A 20,700-nucleotide genomic window follows, 5' to 3' on the forward strand; every position below is an offset into this window, starting at 1 on the left:
CTATTTCCGCTGCGAGGAAACGCGCGACTCCGTCGCGGTAATAATTTCGTGAATCATCGTCTTGACATCGACGCGATCGAGAAGACGTCGCATCGCAAATGCAAACGCTCGGCGAGAGACTAGGAGGATTTTAGCCCGCACGTTGCATCCGCGTGGCCGCGCGCGCGTGATTCATTCGTGAGACGTCAAGAAGTATCGGCTCGGTATAAACACTCGATTTATGTTGAATAAATAAAGCACAGCGGATAGATCGATCACATGATGTTCAATTACTCGAGCGGCTTGTCGCGCGAAAAAGCGCGACCCGAGCACGCGAGATTGAAAGACTTTCCTAAAGAGCGCTATAAATCCCCCGCGATGTCGGGAACAAAGCGCGAAACGAGCGGAAGCGCGGCTCTGTTCAAAACTTCTGTTTTTTATTACGAGGAGGAGGGAGTAGGGAGGAAACGAGAATAGCAGCGGATTAACTGGGCTGGAATTAAAAGCGGCGCTTTAGTTAGCGTTACACGCTAGTTGCGATTGTAGATATCAATTTTCTTTAAACGACGTGATTAAATTGGCGCGGTATTGACCTCTTCGTTTTACACTGCTCGTTTTCTGTGCTTAATAGTGATTTATAGCAATCTATTCTTAAGGATTCTTACAATCTATAAAATATGTGTATTTATGCATTTAATGTCTGTTTATGTAGATATTTGCATAATTATCGACATTATTCTTTAAACGCATATATAAATCATTAGAATTATTATTTGTAAAAATTATATTAAAAAGAGAGAGAGAGAGAGAATTTATATTAGAAAAATAAAAAGATTCGAGTTTCTTTTTGAATTTAAAAATTCATCTCATCTACTGTCACCTTCACATTTTCAGTACATTATATTATAATTTTAAACTTTCTTTTTCTCTGAAAAAAAAGCATAGGTAAAGCTATCTTATAAATATGTAAACAAATATTTTCCTGACATTTTTCGCTGATGTTATCGATCGATATTTATATTATGATGCAAAAACATTTTACACATTCTACTTAACAAGAGAAAGACCGAAAACACTCGACGAAAGGATACCTCTCTCTTCCTTTCTCGCAACCGCAGCTCGATACGAGCATGGCTCCTGCGAGCATTCGGCACGGTCCTGCTTGACGTCATTGAATGACGTCAATCCCGGGCCCCACCAGGCTCCTCAGCCTCCTCCTTTGAAGCGCGTTTTATCGCGCCAACGTAAGAAGCACCGCCGCCGTCACCTCGGCCCTCGAAAATTCCTACGACATCCAATACAGTCGCACGAGATATAAAGCGAGAGAGAGAGAAAGAGAGAGAGAGAGAGAGAGAGAGAGAGAGACAGAGACGGGCGCAAAAATCTACCTTGCGAAATACCTCCGAAAAGTCTCTTCATGCCCGCACGCATCTCTTTCCGTTATGTCGGGAGATTCGTGAGCTTGTTTAAAAAAAAACATCTAAATTTATCATAGTTTCGAAATAATATTAAATCGGCTGGCGGGATTAAACAATGGATAAAAACGATCACGCGGATCGGGCAGACGAAACAATTGCATGAAATCAATTTACGTGATGTAACTCGTTAATCTCTCGTAAGCGCATCGGTATTTTTCGTTCGATATTACCTTTTTCAAGTATCGAAATCTGACCAATGTATAAAATGTAATATCGATTTATGATAGTATATGTGATATATTTTTGAGGCTCAAGGTAAAATCATAGATTTAATAATAATTGAGGTATCTCAAGGGTATACGTGGGCATGCTAAGTAATTAACATCTCGCTCTGACGGCGAAATTTGCGATCTAATTGTAAATCATCTCCAGTGGATTAATATTGTAATTTCTCATGCTTGAAAAATGATGCGAAAAATTTATTTGAAAAAATTTTACCTATCATTTTTCTTTTAAAAATACGACACATATTCGTTGATATTCCATTCTGAGATGTCATCGCTTGAAAATTAATCCCCGAGCTTGGTTATAATAATGCAAACTACCGCGAAATGTGAACGTTCCTACTCAACATGCCGTATTTTAATGACATTCCAGTGTGATTTTAATTCGTCGGTTTTCGTGTCAAGTTGAATCGCGTTACGTTGCGATGATTCCGGATAGCGATTATGCAAATCGTGACGATGCTACGAGCATTGTTTTAATCAGTTTAACGAACTCGAGTTCAATCAACTATTTACATTGTTCACAATTATAATTATATTAATAATATTACATATAATATTACATATAATATTACACACATACGCAATAATATTATTAATTAATCTAATTTTAAATATATATATGTATATAATAATAAAAAACTTTTAAATAATATACATAAATAAAAATACATAAAAAAAAATTTTTAAATAATATACATAAATAAAAAACTTTCTAAATAATATACATAAAAGTGTTTTATTTATAATAATAAAACACTTTTATGTATATTATTTAGAAGTTTAAAAAACTTATATACATGTATAATTATATGTATTATTATATGTATTATTTATCAATTAAAAAAAATTTGTGCGCAAATTAGCGTACAATCTTTCTTTTTAAGAGATTTAATTTAATTTTATTAATTTAATTCTACATATTTTAACTCGGATTGTTGTCGAAATATATTCCCGACATTTAATCTTCGATAATCTCGTTTGGCATCCTCGAGAAAGAAAGGTCACATCGCCAGTGGAGTTGTATTTTTCTTTTTTTTTTCTTTTTCTTTAATCGGATCGGATCTTAAGCAAATGTAATTACGAGTGTCTGGCGCACGAAAAACCTCGTCATACCGCACGTCAGAGGTGCGTGTTTGTCGTAAAAATGTTTGCGAGGAAAGAAGGATCTGTGGTTTCTTTTTATCACTTTTTATATTACTCGGAGCTGTGCTACATACACCTTGTATTATACGAATAACTTTGTACATTGGTAACAGTAGGATTCGCACTCCGTATTTCTTCACACTTTCAAAATCTAATAAATTGTATAAACGTTATGCCAGCGAGAAAAACTGTGCCACGTGATACATGCAACAAGAAGTATTTGATAAAAAATATTAATAATATATGCGCATATTTCTGAAAATATGCTCGAGGAGCAAACTTTTATTCTTAATGTATTCAATGATTATGCGACAGACGAGCGTGTATAATCTTCAATCTTTGAACGTATCGAATAAATCTAATTTCATAAATCTTTCGAAAAAGTAATTGTTTAATCAATCTCTTATTTTTCTGAAATATATGTTTAAAAAAATATAGAGACAAATATTAGACATTAAATAAACTTACGTGAAGTGAAATAAATTGTTTTGATTAAAATATATATATTTAGATAAAATGTAATCACATATATAATTAATACAGTCCTAGAATATATAAATAACTATTTACGCAAGTACGAGATATGTGTAGCAGACGTAGCCAAAAATTCATCTCAGAAGATGAGACTTTATTTTATTGATGCAATAAAAAATTACATAGCAATTCGAATTTTTAATTCTTGAATCAATTTCAATATTTACATAATTACGAATCGATTGGACATAATTTATTTCACAATTTTTTAATAACAAATTTTATTATCTTTCTAAAAAATGGGGATAATTAAAATTTATTTGAAATTATAAAGGAAGAACTATTTGTCATTTCTAGGAAGTTTAGATTTTTAGATTTTTAATCGCTCAACAATTCGACAACTATTGGTGGCCCATCTTCACTTTTGATGAGAAAAACATCAATTTCAATTTAGTCCAAGAATCCATATGTAAACGACAATTTGTAGACTGGGGTAACTGATGTATATTCGCGTATACGTAACTATCTCTATTTGTTTCACTCCATATTTACGCGTCTACAATACAGTGAAAAATTTCCGATCCTTGGGGAAGCAAATACATCTTTGTAACTTTCACTGCCTCTTTGTTATTCTCGTGAAATGCGCAGAATGCATTTCTGTTAAAAATCCATGGAAATTCTCTTATTAATTACTGTATTATCAATAACACACGCAAACTAGATTCATGATTATTAAGAAATAAAAAATTAATTAATTAATTTGGTTCTGTAAGAAAGAGAATCTAACGTAGAATACGATGTTTGCTCCAAGTCAGGTAAATCAGACATTCAATTAAATGTAAATATAATGAAAATATTTATGATTCTTCGATATCGAAAAGATTTATAAGCGCACAAATTCGTTTTAAGAATTCGATATACTGAAAGCGCGGATATTAAGATCGTCCGATATGGACAATCTTATACATACAACGGATCGTACATATTACATGTATTACGTTGCGATGTATGACATTACAGCGGTATCACGTGAGAGTACTTTCGTGAACAGATGCGATCTCGAGAACCTTCGACATGCACGACGTTCGATCCGCGTCGCGAGCCTCTATTAAGGGGATTGTACGTACACGTGCGGAGGTGACTGAAACCTCTTTTTGTTCCTTTCCGACGCGACATTTTAAGCGAAGGTTTCTCGATAGCATTGTACTAGGCTTTTCTATCAATGATATAATTAGGAATTGGTCTTTCATACATTTTACTATAGTCGATTTAGCTTACGTTAATTTTGCTTTTAATAAAGATAGCTTTTAATAAAGTCCTCATGCATATATGTATATCATAATTATATTTATCATTTCTTTCCTTGTCTTATAATAAAATAGAAATTGAAGAAATACATTTTGGTACATTTATTAATTAACAATATTATATTATAATTATTAGAGCAATAATATTTATAAATTATTATTGATAATATCAATATCTGTTACTATAAATATTAATATGTAAAACTGTTTCTTCTTTTTAAGGTTGATAAAGCATTTTGTATTTATGCGTACAGTATGTAAATTATTTCCTCAAATAATTTTCTATATTTTTAAAATCAACATAATCATTAATAACATAATAATTATATTACTATTTTATTCAAACTAAAGTAAATTTAATGATTGTGGTAATATTCATTACAAATTATTGTAAATAACGGATATGTATATATATATATATATATATATATATATATATATATATACACTTTTGAAAATGAATTTCATTTAATATTTTCAAGTTCTATATTTAACTGCAAAACAGTGTAAATTTTATCTCTACGTAAATTTTAACGTTCATAAAATGTTCTACGAAATGGTTTTAGCAGGATGCTTTTTACATTCCTATTTAAGTGTAATACTCTCAAGTCTCCATTTACGCACATGAGCATACAAAATTAGGGGAATTAATTTGATACGCATTTTCTTATCCGAATAACAGATTGTGACGTGATAACTTATTTTTATTCTACATGTGAGACGCGCGTGTGTAGTTACCCTATAATTGCATTAGTAATTCGTCATGTGCATGCTAGAGTGACGTTTCTAATACTAACATCTTGTGGAGCAGTGCCAGGTAAATGAGACAAAGCGAAGAATAATGAGAGGATTCAAAAGAAGCAATATATCGTTTTGATCTAGGAATAGAAATCCTCTCACAAATATGAAAAGAAAAATTATCGATTTGTTAACGAGAAAGATAATTTTCAAAAAATATAATAGAAACAATTAATCCTAAAATTCTTACAAACAGACTAAAACAATTTTAAAACATATAAAACATTTATTAAAACATAATTAAATAATTATGCACACACAATTATTTTATTTATATTACAATATGTTGATTTTAAGTTCTCAATCCGCGTATTTAATGTCATTTATAAAGCCTTATAAATTATTGTTTAGGAATAAAATTGAACTATCTATGTAAAAATATTCAGAAGCTGATGGAGTTTTCGATTTTTTGTTATATGATTTATACATCGTTCAGCTTCTTATAATTTTTTTTTGTAACATGCGTCAAATGATTGCGCAGGGAATCTCGATTGGAATATAGATGATTTTATTAAAATTACGAAACTGATCTATACAATTTTATTAAGAAGATAGATGTTCTAAAGATGTTCGAATTTTTATAATTATTTTCAAGTTTTATTTTTTTTTCCTTTCAAGGATATGTAATATGTGCGTCAACAAGTCGTGATTATTCACGACCATTGTGATGTTAAATCGTGAGACTTGTGACTTAGTTTTAATATATTAGAATATATCTCATGGTATTTTTTTACACTAATATAAAGATAAATAAATAATTCAACTATATTTTTAATTTTTTTAAATTCAATCTCTTAAAGTTAAGATATTTTATTGATTTTAACGTTTTTTCCGCAATAAATATATTTTTATAACAAGTTTCTATTTATTAAAAATACAATAAATATATATTATTTGAAGACGTTTTAAAATTTGTTTTAAGTTTAAAAAAAATGCATAATTGATAAATATTAATGAATATTATAATCAAAATAGGCTAGACATAACTTCTTCATAAATACTTAGATACAAAAGATATTTTATAATATTTTCTATTATAATCGATGCTAGTATAAAATTAAAAAATTTACGTGATATATTATCAAAGATTTTTAAATAATAATAATTCGTTTTAAATCATGGAAAATAGTAACTTTAATATTTAATAGATTATTACAAAGAAAAAGATTAATAATTCATCATATATACTATTGCTTGCTTTTTTTTTAATTATTTATTAAGTTAAATTATTAATAATATGCGATGATAAGTTACTTACATTCATATGTAGATCTTATTATTGATAAAACTGAATCAGAAATAAATGCGATTGTTCATTACATAAAATAAACACAGATAAAATGTGATTTACATACTGGTAGTGACATCTCACAGCATTAGAAGTTCTCAAATCAATGTAGAAAAATTATTGTAATAAATCTCTACGGAAATAAATTGTTGCCATCAAAATATTAAATTTAATGTCAATGATATATTGATATTATTATGATATCATAGAGTATTCTCTTATATTTGATTTCGTTTTACGAATTGAATATGAAATGAAATTTTGAATTGAATTCTTTGTATCAAGAAGTGTCATTTTATTTAATAAATTACATAAGATTAGTTTTTATAGGATGAGATTTAGGCATATTGTTATGTTATTGAGAAAATTGCATTACAATAGGAATAATAATTATAGTGTACCACATAATATGAGCCTACGTCGCATATTTATCATCAGAAGAAAAGAAAATATTCTTCGCTATCGATAAATAATAACAACATTGGTTTTCGGATGTCTGTTATATTTGTAAATTCTATCATATCTGTATTTCGACTATATATATTTATTTACTATAATAAAACATATTAATATATTATATTTGTAGACAAGGGCAATATGTTTTTTAAAATATAAGTGTAAATTATTATACATATATTATTTATTCTAATTTATTATTATAAAATTTTATCTTTTTTTTATAATTCTTACAAAAGAAACTAAAATCATCTGATTATAGTTTTATATTTATAAAATATAATCTTATAAATGACAATATAATAATACATAATATGGTATGGTATAATATAATATGAATTATATTTATAAGCGAATTTATTCATTAATACCACTGCCACAGAAGGATAAAATATATTATTTATAAAAAAAATATATAAAACTTAATGCTATAATTGCAGTGGATAATATAATTAATTTTATATCTTTATGCTCCTATAGTTATCGAGAATTCTTTACTATCATATTTTATAAATTATAATCTCATTAAAAAATATATTTTTATATTACAATTTCGCATACAAACTCTAAATTAAAAATAGTAAGCAAACGAAGATAGATTTTATATTATTAAAGATTTTTTTATTTTATTATTTTGGTTATACAAAATTATTTGAACAAATATGATCAATAAAAGTGCAAAATATAATTTATTATAAATCAAAGAATGCGAATATATAAACAGTTTTAGGTAATATAATATTAAAAATACAAATAATAAATATTAAATTACATAAAACATTACTTTTTGTGTTTTTATATCATAATTACTTATATACATATATAAGTACAATGGAGAACTAACAATATCAATGTAACATATATCATAATAAATATATAGATACATAAAGTCAAGTCCTACAAAAGTTAGATTTAAAATAAAATTTATGTGATAAGAGTAAAATATAATAATATAAAATCCATATTTTAAAAATCATTGAATATTTTTATTTATAATTTTAGAATATTTTAAATATTTTATTGTTAGTTTTGTGTATAATTTAATAAGAGATAATAAAAGAAATAAATATTTATATTTTCTTAGGTTTGTAATTATTAATTTTTACATATTAGAAATAATATATATATATATATATATATATATATATATATATACTTTTTCAAATTAAGATACTTTCATATATTTATATTTTTTATTGTAATCTTTAAATAACCTTTTTAAATAATATTTTATGATTATTCTCATAACACAATATATTAAAATTATCTGTTTTAGTCATGTTAAAATGCTTTATTTATCTCTAATTTCTGAGCTTAATAAATTATTACACAATTTTATTTAATGTCACGAAACTTTAATAATTATTCATCAATATGCTATTATGAACCATATATATCTTAAAAGAATATATTAAAAAAGATATACTATAAAAAAGAGATACTTGATTACATTAAAATAAAATGTATACATTAATAAATGATAAACTTCTTATCATATATTTGTTTCGTTATACTTTTTATTAAAATATAGTCCATTCTAATATTTTCTTTATTACATTTTCTATATAATCTTTATATTTGCTTTTTAATTTCAAAAATGATACATACAATTACATATGTACAAGTACTCAAACTTTCAAACTCTCACTTTCAATATGTACTGAGAGTTATGCAATCAAGTAATCTTTTGCTCATACAGTCAGCTTCTGCTGTCACCGTCAGCCGGAAAAGCGTCTGACTACCTGCAGTAGATATTTACTTTCCCTCCATGTTCTCGGTAGATATTGTATTTTCGCAAGTACCATGCGTTGCAAGCGCGAATTTGAAGATCGATATTATCCAGGTTTGCCTCGATACACGCGAGCTCTCGCTGGAATGTTATATTTAGATGGACCCTTCTTCCTTGCCTCCCCCTCTCTCTTCCCCTATCATCAAGTGGCAGCGTACAACAGCGAAGCTCGCTCAATTGCCCCTGGAAACCGATATTAACGTGGTTAGTGATGCTACTCCTCGACGTGAAGCACCTTCGGGGCAGAAGAGTAGCTTTATATACATTACAAAATTGAATTGCAGTCGAGATGATGCATTTCTCGCGACTTTGTGCATCGAACTGCACGCTCTATCATAAAATGGACAAAAAAATACCGCATTGTCTCTTTCATCCCTTCGGCACAGTTTTATGGTTTTGTGTCCACCAACTATAAATTCGCGATATTATCAAAATTTGTAAAAAAATTATCGCGATGCGTTTTTAAGCCTATTGCGACGTCAGCTAACTAGCAATAATCGGATTGAACATCTGCGACAAATACCGGAATAAGTTATGAATAATTTCCATTAAAAGTTGATGCATTTTAGAGAATACACTTTCGAATTGTATGAAAATGAACAAATATAACTAGCAATCTTTTTACTTTTAATTGTGGTTAAGATGCAGTGCAAAATATGACAAGAGATACAAACATAAGAGAGAGAAATGGAAAATAATAAGACTAGACTATTTGTGGCTTATGTGAACGTAAAATATCGTGACAATCAGATTTGGAAAGTTCTTTATCTTGGTATAAATATAAGTGATAATACAATTTTACTATTTCTGAAATTGACATACGATGAATACGATAAAAAGAGAAAGTAAATATATATATATATATATTACTCATGTAAAATGTGTTTGTGAATATTCAAAAAGAACATTATTATATAAATATTTAAAATAAAAGAAAGATACAAGTAAATTATTTAGAAATATGTGATTTACAAATAGCTTTTAGAAATCAAAGCAAAAAGGTTTCACAAGGAAAAGAAAAGTAAAGCGAACAAACTTGCGTATTTGATCATCAAGCTGAGATTTATACAATAGTATAAAGATATAAAATTTTCCAAACGAAATATAAAGAAGAGAAGTTGAAATATAAGAACAAAATTTTATCTTATTTTATTTATTTTTAGGAAAATCATCGAAACATAGCTCTCTCGAGGATTCTTGTGAAAAAAGCGCTCTACTTAAAAGCGACCTTAATTGTAATCCGATAAGCGACCTTAATCTGATCTTTTTTCCAGCTTTTTCCTTTAATATTATAAATAATAACGAAATCGATAAAACAGCATGTACGAAATTGGATATGTTGAAGGATAAAGATACGCGCGTAGATTTTTCATCAGCCGAGTGCACGCTGCTAACCTGTAGACGTTGTGCCGTAATCCTAAAAGTAGTCGTAAAGGATAATCAATCTCTCACTCGTATATAACTAGTCCTTCATGAGCTGGACATTTTCGTTGAATTGTTTTTCTAAGATATTGCTTACTTTTGCAATAAAGCAAATAGCAACGTTTTATGCGTTATAATTTGCACAAAAATATAATACACAAATATATTATAATACACATATACACATTTATAATTTTATACATATATATATACACAATTTATATAAAGATTTTTAATAATATAAAGAAACTTTTGAATAATACGGAAAGTTATATATACATACATATATATATATATATATATATATATATATATATATGTATAATAATTGTATAATATGTGTATAATATGTATATAATTGTATAATTGTGTAATAAATTTTTGAAACTAAGGGGCTTTTAAACTATTAATACGATAAATAAGTATTTTTAAATTTGATAAAAAGTATCATATATATTAGGCAATATATATAAATATAATAGAAAATAAATATCTTTAAATTTGGAAAAACTTAAATCTAAAAAAATTTAGATAAAATTTAACTATTTTTATATAATTATACACACATATATATATATATATATATATATATATATATATATATGTAATCTTCCGGAAGAAAATAATATATTTAACATAAAGAAAACACAAAAATCTGATCGCCACGAGTTGCAAGCAAGGTAAAACTTGTTTCCTTAATTCGCGTTTCTTCCCTTTGTATCTCCTTTTTTCTCTGTATCGTGCCATTTTGCGACTTTTCTTGTATACGGTAAAGATATATAATAGAAATATCGAGCGATCTGCTGCGAAATTGACAGAATGAATGATTGACATAGTAGACTCTCATCGAGCAGGAAAAGAATCAATCCAAGTACTACCATATGTCAGAACACTCGGGCAAACCTCAAGAGGGGTTTTACGCTCTTGGCTTCCATTTAATTATTGAATCACCCTTTTTGTCTTATTCACATTGTGAAATTCTCTTTTATTTCTTTTTTCTTCTCTTTTTTTTGTTAGAAAAACTCATGGTAGAATCATTGTTATAAAGCAATCACAGTTACATGATGTTTACAAATAAAGATAGAATTTTCATTTCTATTTTTAATATTAAAAATTCTCTATAATCTATAATTTTTATTATATTATTATTATTATTATTTATTACTATATAATCTATTTATTAGAAAGAATTATATTCCTTCTTTCCTCTCGTTCGATAAAAATTCGAAATGAAACGCGTTTATCTTTGATTAAACACGAGAAGTAATAAAAGCATCGAAGGGAGTCGATGGAAAACAGTGACAGCACGATCGATGCGGTGCCATATCAGCATACAAACGAAATACAAATCCAAAGAACGATCTTTATCTTGATACAGTGATATCCGATACATGTTTCCGGACATGCATTTTTCGGTAGAGACAAAAATTTTTTTCATACGAAAAACAAAGAGAAAACGCGGAAACAAATAATCGGGCTAAGAGCGATGAAAAGAATTCATTGCAATGTAGCAAATATTATTTTATTTTGTTATAGTTCCCAAGCAGCATAAATTAATACAATGTATCGTATATCGTATTCAATAAATTACATTTCACATGAATTTTCCATTGTTTTATACGAGTACACCATTTACGGACACATTTTTTTCAGCTTATTCGAGCGTGACGGAAAATAACACATTTATTGCGATATGTGATATTGGTAGTAACGTTAAACAACAGGATATCAAATCAAACGCTCCGATTTACTTTTTCCACGGAATTCGTGAATACGATAATTTTCCATGAATGCTGAAAACTATCAATATTGCACGGGACGTGTAATTTTGCTAAAACACGAGAACTACGTAACAAGGAATAAATTGAAACAAATTTACCGCGTTAGTATAAAATAATATGTCTATAAATCTCTCTCAGTCAGTTATTTCTGACCAGCTTACGTTTCTACGATTTACAGAGTTATCAAAATCGCAAAAAAGCAAAAGTAACTTCTGATATTGAATCGAAAGTATTCATATCGAATTGACGATATTCGATTTTCGATGATTTGTAAATGATATTACATACTCATATTGCTATTAATTAGTACATAATTGTACACTTTTAACTTTTGACTAATTAGGAACATCGCGATTTGTGCATTTAAAGCCTTATGTAGGATTAATTTATTCAGCATCAACGTAATATTAAAGTATTTTCGATTCATCGATAGCGCTAATATAATTTACCCAGGGATTTGTGAGATATTTAAAATTGCCAATGAAAAACAAATGAAATGTTGCAGACAAAGATTTAAATAATAGTACACATGAGTGATTTAAATTTGACATTTATATTATAGTCTCTCGCATAATTGCATTGGCATTAGAGTTGACGTAAAAATTTAAATTTTTCTGTAACAAAAATATCTATCTCATAATAAATTTATATTTATCTCATAATAAATTATGAAGTTGAATAAAAATGTGACATTAAAATGTTTTAACTTTTAGCAAGAATAAATCTGCTTTCTTCAGCCACTATTCAAGTAACAAATATCTGATACATATGCATGATAGCATTGCAATAAATAACGTCCTCCAAACATCGTAAGTTACTTGAGAGAAAAATACAAAAAATTATAATATTTAAATTATTCTATCGCCTAAAGTGCATTTTTTTGTCGCTTAGAAGGCCTCTATCGATCTCAATATTTAAGTGATAAACCCAGTTCATATCTCCGGCCATGGAGATGTAGGAGTTAAGTTGGCCGCCGTATAAGAAGAGCGATTTTATGTAGTTTCTTTAGGGAACATCATGCGGTAAAACGAGGGTCGAAGATCCTCTTACCGAGTAACAAGTGACGTCGACGAAGTGGCCGCAATCATGCCTGCGGCGCTTAGTCGTGTGAGGGAATAGGAGGTTGCCCTTTGCAGCCCACAATAGTACAAAGATCACTTGCAACATATGATGAAATGAATTTGATTTGCATGCATGATGATAATATTTCATTAAATTTACACGACGATTATGCAGGATATTCTCAAATAATTCCGAGTGCATAAAAGCAGCAGAATACGAACATCTTGATAAAAAAAAAAATCGACACGTGATGACGCGAACATTTTTTTAGACCGATTAATCCGCGATATAATTTGTCAGATTACGCAGTTTAGCTGATAAAAAAATGTGAGATTAATCTGCGCACGATGCAAATTGCGGCGGAATGTGCGTCCGAAAAATTGCTTCGCTTTATTCATTCCTGGCAAGCGGGAAATTGCGTATTTCGCCATTAACCCGGCGAGCTCTCGCATAGTGAAAGTGATATCGATTGTCGTCGAATGCTCGATGCTCAAAACGAGCGATCGCCTAAAATCAGTACGCAATGGTCGGCGTCAGTAGCAACAGGCAGCAACTTCTCTGACCGGTGCAAAGTAGGTCTCGACACACATACATGGACACACACAGACGCTCTCTCTCTTTCTCTCTCCCTCCCACGTCTGCTCCGATTTCCTTCTTGCAGACAGGGAGGTAGGTAGGCAGGCAGACTGCCACGATATCGCCTCGCTCTCAGTGTATATGTGACGTATTGATTGGAGGCTGGGGCTACAGGTGGCTTTTCGGCGCTTGCGCCGTACAAGGGATATGAATAAGCTCTCTCCCGTTCCCTTATTAAAATACCCCATGAACTTAGAGGAGCAATCGTTATTTGAAAGTGTAGCCATTCCTCCCTTTTTCTTCTTGTAGGTATTACTATGTCATCGAATCCGTTAGCCTTTGAGCATTTCAGTCAACATACATTCGAGGGAGAAATATGATTGACGTGTGATTTCTCGAATCTGCAACTTCGGGGAGACATTGGACGCGAGCGAAAGAGGGATTAAGATGACGAAGTTCGAAGCTCTCAGCGCCCCTTGACGGATCTCTCTTCCCTTATCTCTCTTCCCTCTCTGCTCCCATTGTGTTTTTGCTTTCATTCCACTCGTTGCCGAATTAAGGACGGATAGATGCGAGGCTGGTTACAAATCGGAGTTTGTAACCGCCTGAGGATCAATCAGATGTTTTGTTTTTGCCAAAACTCTGTCATGTAACAAAAATAAAATGTCAATATCAGTTTCGAACATGAAAGATAAAGTTTCCGTGAAATAAATCAACGAGATGATATATCCTCCGATCGCAAGTTGAAATTAATTTTTCGTTCGCTAAAATTTTAATCTAAGTAGCTATTACAGTAATATAGTCAGACATATTCATTTTAAACAATTATTGTATTTACTTAATAGTAAGTAGCTATTAATTATTGTTAATTACTTTACGTTCGCTAAAATTTTAATCTAAGTAGCTATTACAGTAATATAGTCAGACATATTCATTTTAAACTATTGTATTTACTTATTATTGTATTTACTTAAATTATTGTATTTACTTAATAGTAAGTAGCTATTAATTATTGTTAATTACTTTCACTTAATATTAAGAGAGAGAGATATATTACAGTGATTTAGTCGGACATTTTAGACAATTATTAATAAACTTTATTTATATTCGTGATCTATTCGTTGATAATGACTTGAGATACGTGTCACAATAACGTCTAAATTAATAATACTAATTACAATCTCTCCTCTCTCAATTTTATTTTAATATAATTTTCTAATTAATAATTATGATGCAACTTTCTACAGTTTCTACTTCCTACATTTCAGATTCTGATCCCGTGTTTCACAATCTTGAAACTTCAATTTTATTAATTTTAATATCATTTTACAATTAAAATTTTTAATTATAGTCATATAATTTCAAATTAATAATTTATGCGACGCGAAACTTTCTACAGTTTTTCCTACATTTTTAATCCTGATCTAGAGGTTTCGCGGTGTGCAAATGTCCGTAGTTGTGTCTGAAAAGGAAACCGTATTTCAATCGGTCGCGCTTTCTCCTCTCACCTTGCTTTCCAGCTGGCTCCATATTTCTCTTTCGCGTTCTTTCGTCTTTCGGGAGCAGGTGGAAAAACGTCGCCGACATCCTAATGGACGAGCGCGGTCCCGCGTGGACATGAAAGATTCACGAGCGGACGAACCTCGTCGACGCAACTTTTTGATTAGGCGATTTTTCCAAGAGCCTAGCCACGTATAAAGCACGCGGTGCATAATTGATGCATTTCCGCTTAATGAGCGTAGATAAACGCCGGAAAAGCACGTTGCGGATTTCCCATGGTGAGACAAATGTAATCTCGTTAGATTTGTAAGGCCATTGGCGAAAAGAGAGGCATACACCATTGTGGTAGGTTAAAATCTGGCGAATTTTAAAGTTAAATTTCCTCAGTTTCTTTTTTTTCTTCATGTCACATAGTGTGTCGAATTCACATATTTTCCGATGAACTTAAAAGCAATAATTTAATTAAAATCTCCTATAGTTTTTACATTTAATTATAATCATCTTTGTATAATTAATTATTATTGTAAAAAATCTTTGTATAATTAATTATTATTCTAAAAAAATAAATTAAAAAGAAATTAAATTTAAAAAAATGCTATCTACTTATATATATTTGTTAAGCTTTAATTTGAATTATTTGTAATTTAAAAAGTATTAAAATAGACTTCGATATATTGAAAAGCTTTTTATTGAAAGGGGAAGAAGAGATTTTAAATATTGATCTAAGGCCAAGAGAAAATAAGACAGTTGTTTATTTAATGCAGATCAGTTTTATAGCGCATACAAGTCGTTCTTCTTTACTTTGGTTAGTAAAGATTTTACCGCGTAAATTCGTCTCTAACTTAGTCGCGTTTTTTTTTCTTTTTTTGCTAGATTCACTACCACTATATCTTCGGTTTATAGACTTAGGTACTGTCATCCATTATATATAGTAGCTTGTCTGCTTGTAACATTTTATTGTCTTTTAGTACGGTGCTAAAGTTTGATTCATCGCACGTATCGCGTGAAATCTATGCAAACGAAAGTGCGCAAGAGAACTGCCATTCGCACCACTGTATATTTGGAAAATGTTTACATTTTACTTGAAATAAAGATTTAACGCTGTAGTTACGCGGCGTTGAAATTTATCAGACTACCCAAGCAACTTAATTATATCGCATTTGTTACGAAAACATTTAACTGTGGTTAACTAAGTAATAAAAATAGCAAGAATATTTTATCCTAATGCGGTTAAGAAGCACTCTGCATTGAATTCCCAGAATTTATTCTATGAAATAGTTATTAAATATACATATTTGTAGTTTATTCTCCGTAAAATAATTCTCATGTACATCGTATTTTAAATAAAAAAAATTATATATATGTGATATTATTCTCCTTAAGAAATGTATTTAATAGTGAGATATATCTTTTCTTGGAGAGGATTACTTTTAAGAATATTTACACTGATATTAATTGTTTAAGATTCTGTTTTTAATAACAGTATCTTGTAAGTGGAAGCGTTAGATACTTTCCCGGGAATTATCATTGATAAATAATAGCGATTCTTTCAGCAGGGTGTCATCAATTTATGGTTTTTCCTGATACCGATTTTATAGAAATTCGAGACGAGACGTATATCTTTGGAAGACATGATAATCTGTAATTATCACATTTGAAAATTTAATTTCTTGTGAAATTTTTTAGATGCTACTTAAAAAAGAGAGTGAAAACGTGGAGTAGAAGGAAAAAACACATGGTTATGTAAAAGAAATGTAAGTGGAAATCGTGGAGGCCGACATGGCTCTTTTCTCAGGATTGAAATGGGAGCGCAGCAGCCGGGAAAATACGGAGGCATCATGTAGCAGTAGTATCTCTTGTAGCAGCATGACACGAGACAGGAATAAATGTTTTGCGTGCGAATGAATGTTCCTTTCGAGGAACCCAACGATGTAATCTTTGATCTATATTCTTGCAGAGCTTATAATAAAATTTTGTCATTTACTTCACATAAATTTTAACTGAATTGTAATATGAAATTTAATTACAGAATCGATATTTAAAGTCGAATATTAACCCTAAGATCAATATTAATTCAAAATATCGTATAGTTCACGGATAGTAAAATGAATTTTTTACTCTATCTTATTTTCTTGCTTTATTAGATGACCATTTTATTGACACAGAATATCTCAAAGATATGGCAGTCACATTGCAAATTTATCAGATGTATTAATTAAGGCAAAGTATTGAAAACAGTGACACATAAAAATCTTTGATGTAATTAAAAACTTTACCATATAAAACAATGATTTCACGGATGTTATTAAACTACATTTCACGAAGTATTTTACTAAATGAGTGAATAACAAATTTTGTTAATCGCATAAGGATTGAAAAATAATGCTCGCGGCAATTTTGGCTTTATCAATTATATTATCGAAGCGATTGCCGGAGCTTCGGTGCAATTAAGATTTTGGTGTACCATTAACGCGAAAATTAGTCGCAATTTTCAAAGAGGTATCTCGGGAAATCCTGCCGTTATGCAGGATCCGTTTCCTCGGCGGAAGACAGTTACCCGATGAACTCGTTCCGTGTAGCTACCCTTTATTGTCTCGGTCGAGCGATTAAGAATTTCGTCTCGTAATAAAGCTCGCTGCGACCCCTCCGTATTTAGGCGATATATCCCTTCTCCCTTTCATCTCTTCATTATATCGTGTCAGTCCAGAAACTCAACTTTAAGGATTTCGCCAGTTAAGCAATGAAAACTTTGACATCATCGCATAGTCAGCTCTCGAATAAGCTTCCGAAGGACGTCCTAAAACTTTCAATCTTAATTTTAGGCAGTTTCTTTGATCAATACTGGCTGCTGTCTTTTTATCTTTTTTTTAACTAAAATGTGAGAACTTAAGGAGCAAAACTTTGTCATCATGAAGTTCAGATAGACTTCTAAGATGTTCAGAATTTTAATTCCAAGTTCATTTATACTAAGGTATATAATCCCGATCAAAAAGTTGTATAAAAAAAATCTCTCTCTTTCTCTTCTTCCCCTAATCAGCTACGAATTCATCAAAGAAAAAATAATGTTATTAAAGTCAAAATGTCAATATATTTATAATCCCTCCTTTTTATTTACGAGAGTGTAGAATTTATGTTATAAGCGTGACATAATACATATATATAATTATACTGTCTATATTATTACATATGTGTCAGAGAAAATGCTAAACTCATTTCCCTGCAACAATACCATGCCCTTTTGAACTTTGTGCGTCGAAACAAATGGAAAAAGCAAATGTAAATACGGGTATCAGGTCATACTATTAATTGTCGACGTAACATTCGGCGCATTTTATGTAAAATATTGCGTGCATGCAATATAGACAGCAAATGTAATATTGTTTGGCACAAATGTAATATCTTTATACAATTAATATGATCAAATATTTGTTTACCTTGCGCGATATTAATTTTTCGCCATCGAAAAATTTCTCCCTCCTTGACATATGAATAATTAAATGAATATAGATATTTATTGTTTTATTTATTGTTTGTCTATAGTTAAATGAGCAAGGAAATAACAAAATGTAACACATGTGAATCGAAGCAGTCAAGTATAAAATATTTTAAACAGAATAGATTGAGAATTGCCGCGAATTGATATAATGTTTAACACTACATACATTGTGCGCACGCAAATCCGTGTGCTGTAGAAGACATGTCATCAATTTATATTTCATTGATTAAAAATCACATTAAAGGATATATATATATATATATATATATATATATAAATAATTATATATAAAAATAATTATATATAAAATATATAATAATTATATATAATAATAATTATATATATAAAAATAATTATATATAAAATAATTATATATAAAAATAATTATATATATATATATATATATATATATATAATTATTTTTATTGTAAATCTCATGAAAATTACATTGCGACTAAATGTTACGAGAAACTCAAGATAACAACCTTTAATCAATACTTAAAGAACTTTCGATAAAATTTTCGAAAATTCACTTCAGATAAACTTTAAGTGAACTGTGAAAGTTCATTATAAAATCGATATCTAAAGAATATTAACTCTGAAATGTTTATATTAATCCTGAAATGTGATACATAGAATCAAATCAGTCACCTTTCAACCATCTTTCATAGAAGAATGCAATCTAAAAGAATCTTATACAAAGAAAGAAAGTAATGACGAACATTATTTAGCGAGGATGCCTCTATTCCAAATATCTATACCTTATATCTAGACCGCAAAATTGATTCTTCAATATCCACAAATCATATTTTCAATTGTGAACGTCAAAAAAAATAAGAAGAAAATAAGAACTTTATAAATAATTACTTGTATTATATCTTTTTCCGAATTAAATTATTTCTAGTAAAATGTTAAAATAAAATTATATTTGCTCGCAAGATGCAAAAAAAGTTTCTTCCTTAAATTATAATGTTATATCAATAATTGAAACATGATAAAATAATATGACAAGCGTAGAAAGGAAATAAAACTCGAGATCGATTATAGCAAAATACAATTATAATGTACATTACGAAGAAAGTAAAATTTAATTCTTTGCAATTCTAATACACGATCTTATAGTAAGCAATTAAAAATTTTCTTTATTTTTATAAAAGTTGAAAAGAAACTATGCAATTGCAAAGAAATTTTTTCAATTTTATGGTCGATAAGATGTGCAATGCTTGGATCGAGTTTATCCCAGGATTGTGCATCGATTTATTTCAACTCTTGTTATGCCGGAAATATATCTCTAAACATGTCTCTCTATTGCAGTCCCGAGAAGAGAGCTTCATCCCTTCGTCGGCCTCCACCTGCCTTCCGCCCCTATAGCTCTCCATGCTCTCTATCCCCCGCACGTTATAGCTCGCTCTCCGGCCGTGTGTACACGTAAACGCAGAGGGGATAGAAGGCACGTCTGCGCGATGAGGACCAGGATAGGAGCGAGCCTCTTTCGCGGGGGATCCGACGTGCTTTTCCACCCTCGGCGACGACAGTCCTGCCGCACCGCCAAAACGTACCACACAATCGTGAGTAAATTTGCAAACTCGCCGATCTCTCTCGTTCTATTCCACCTTCCTGCTAAGTTCTCTCTCTCTCTCTCTGTCTTTTTCTCTTTTTTTCTCTCCGTCTCTCATGACGAGGCCCCCAACGATTCTTATCTACCTTTCTCTTTTTATCTTGTCTTGTTCAACTTTTTACAGTTCCCTCTCTTTCTCTTTTATCTTTTTCTTTTTCCTCAACTTCATGTCTTCTACTCATCGTCGCGATTTTATTTCTCGATTTTATCTCTGCGAAAAGGTCCCGTGGTACGCGCCGGCGAAGTTTTCTCTTCAGTATACGCGCTCAACTGGAAGACGTCGCGTAAAACGCATTTCGTGTCACT

The 20,700-nt window shown here is 30.0% G+C and overlaps 1 protein-coding gene across 4 annotated transcripts in view; it reads left to right on the forward strand.

Moving 5' to 3' along the window:
* The first annotated feature begins 20,100 nt into the window (after positions 1 to 20,100).
* The window catches only part of LOC105255900, a 124,449-nt gene continuing 123,849 nt past the window's right edge, over positions 20,101 to 20,700 (forward strand). For 3 of the 4 annotated variants that reach the window (XM_025414747.1, XM_020028978.2, XM_011265446.2), the window contains exon 1: positions 20,102 to 20,344. The gene's annotated coding sequence lies outside the window, so the exon portion shown is untranslated. Of the gene's footprint in view, positions 20,345 to 20,700 lie in introns of all 4 variants that reach the window. The other variant, XM_020028979.2, reaches the window with a different exon arrangement.

The sequence above is a fragment of the Camponotus floridanus genome, unplaced genomic scaffold (genome assembly GCF_003227725.1).
Source record: "Camponotus floridanus strain SB8 unplaced genomic scaffold, Cflo_v7.5 scaffold89, whole genome shotgun sequence".
Taxonomy (NCBI): domain Eukaryota; kingdom Metazoa; phylum Arthropoda; class Insecta; order Hymenoptera; family Formicidae; genus Camponotus; species Camponotus floridanus.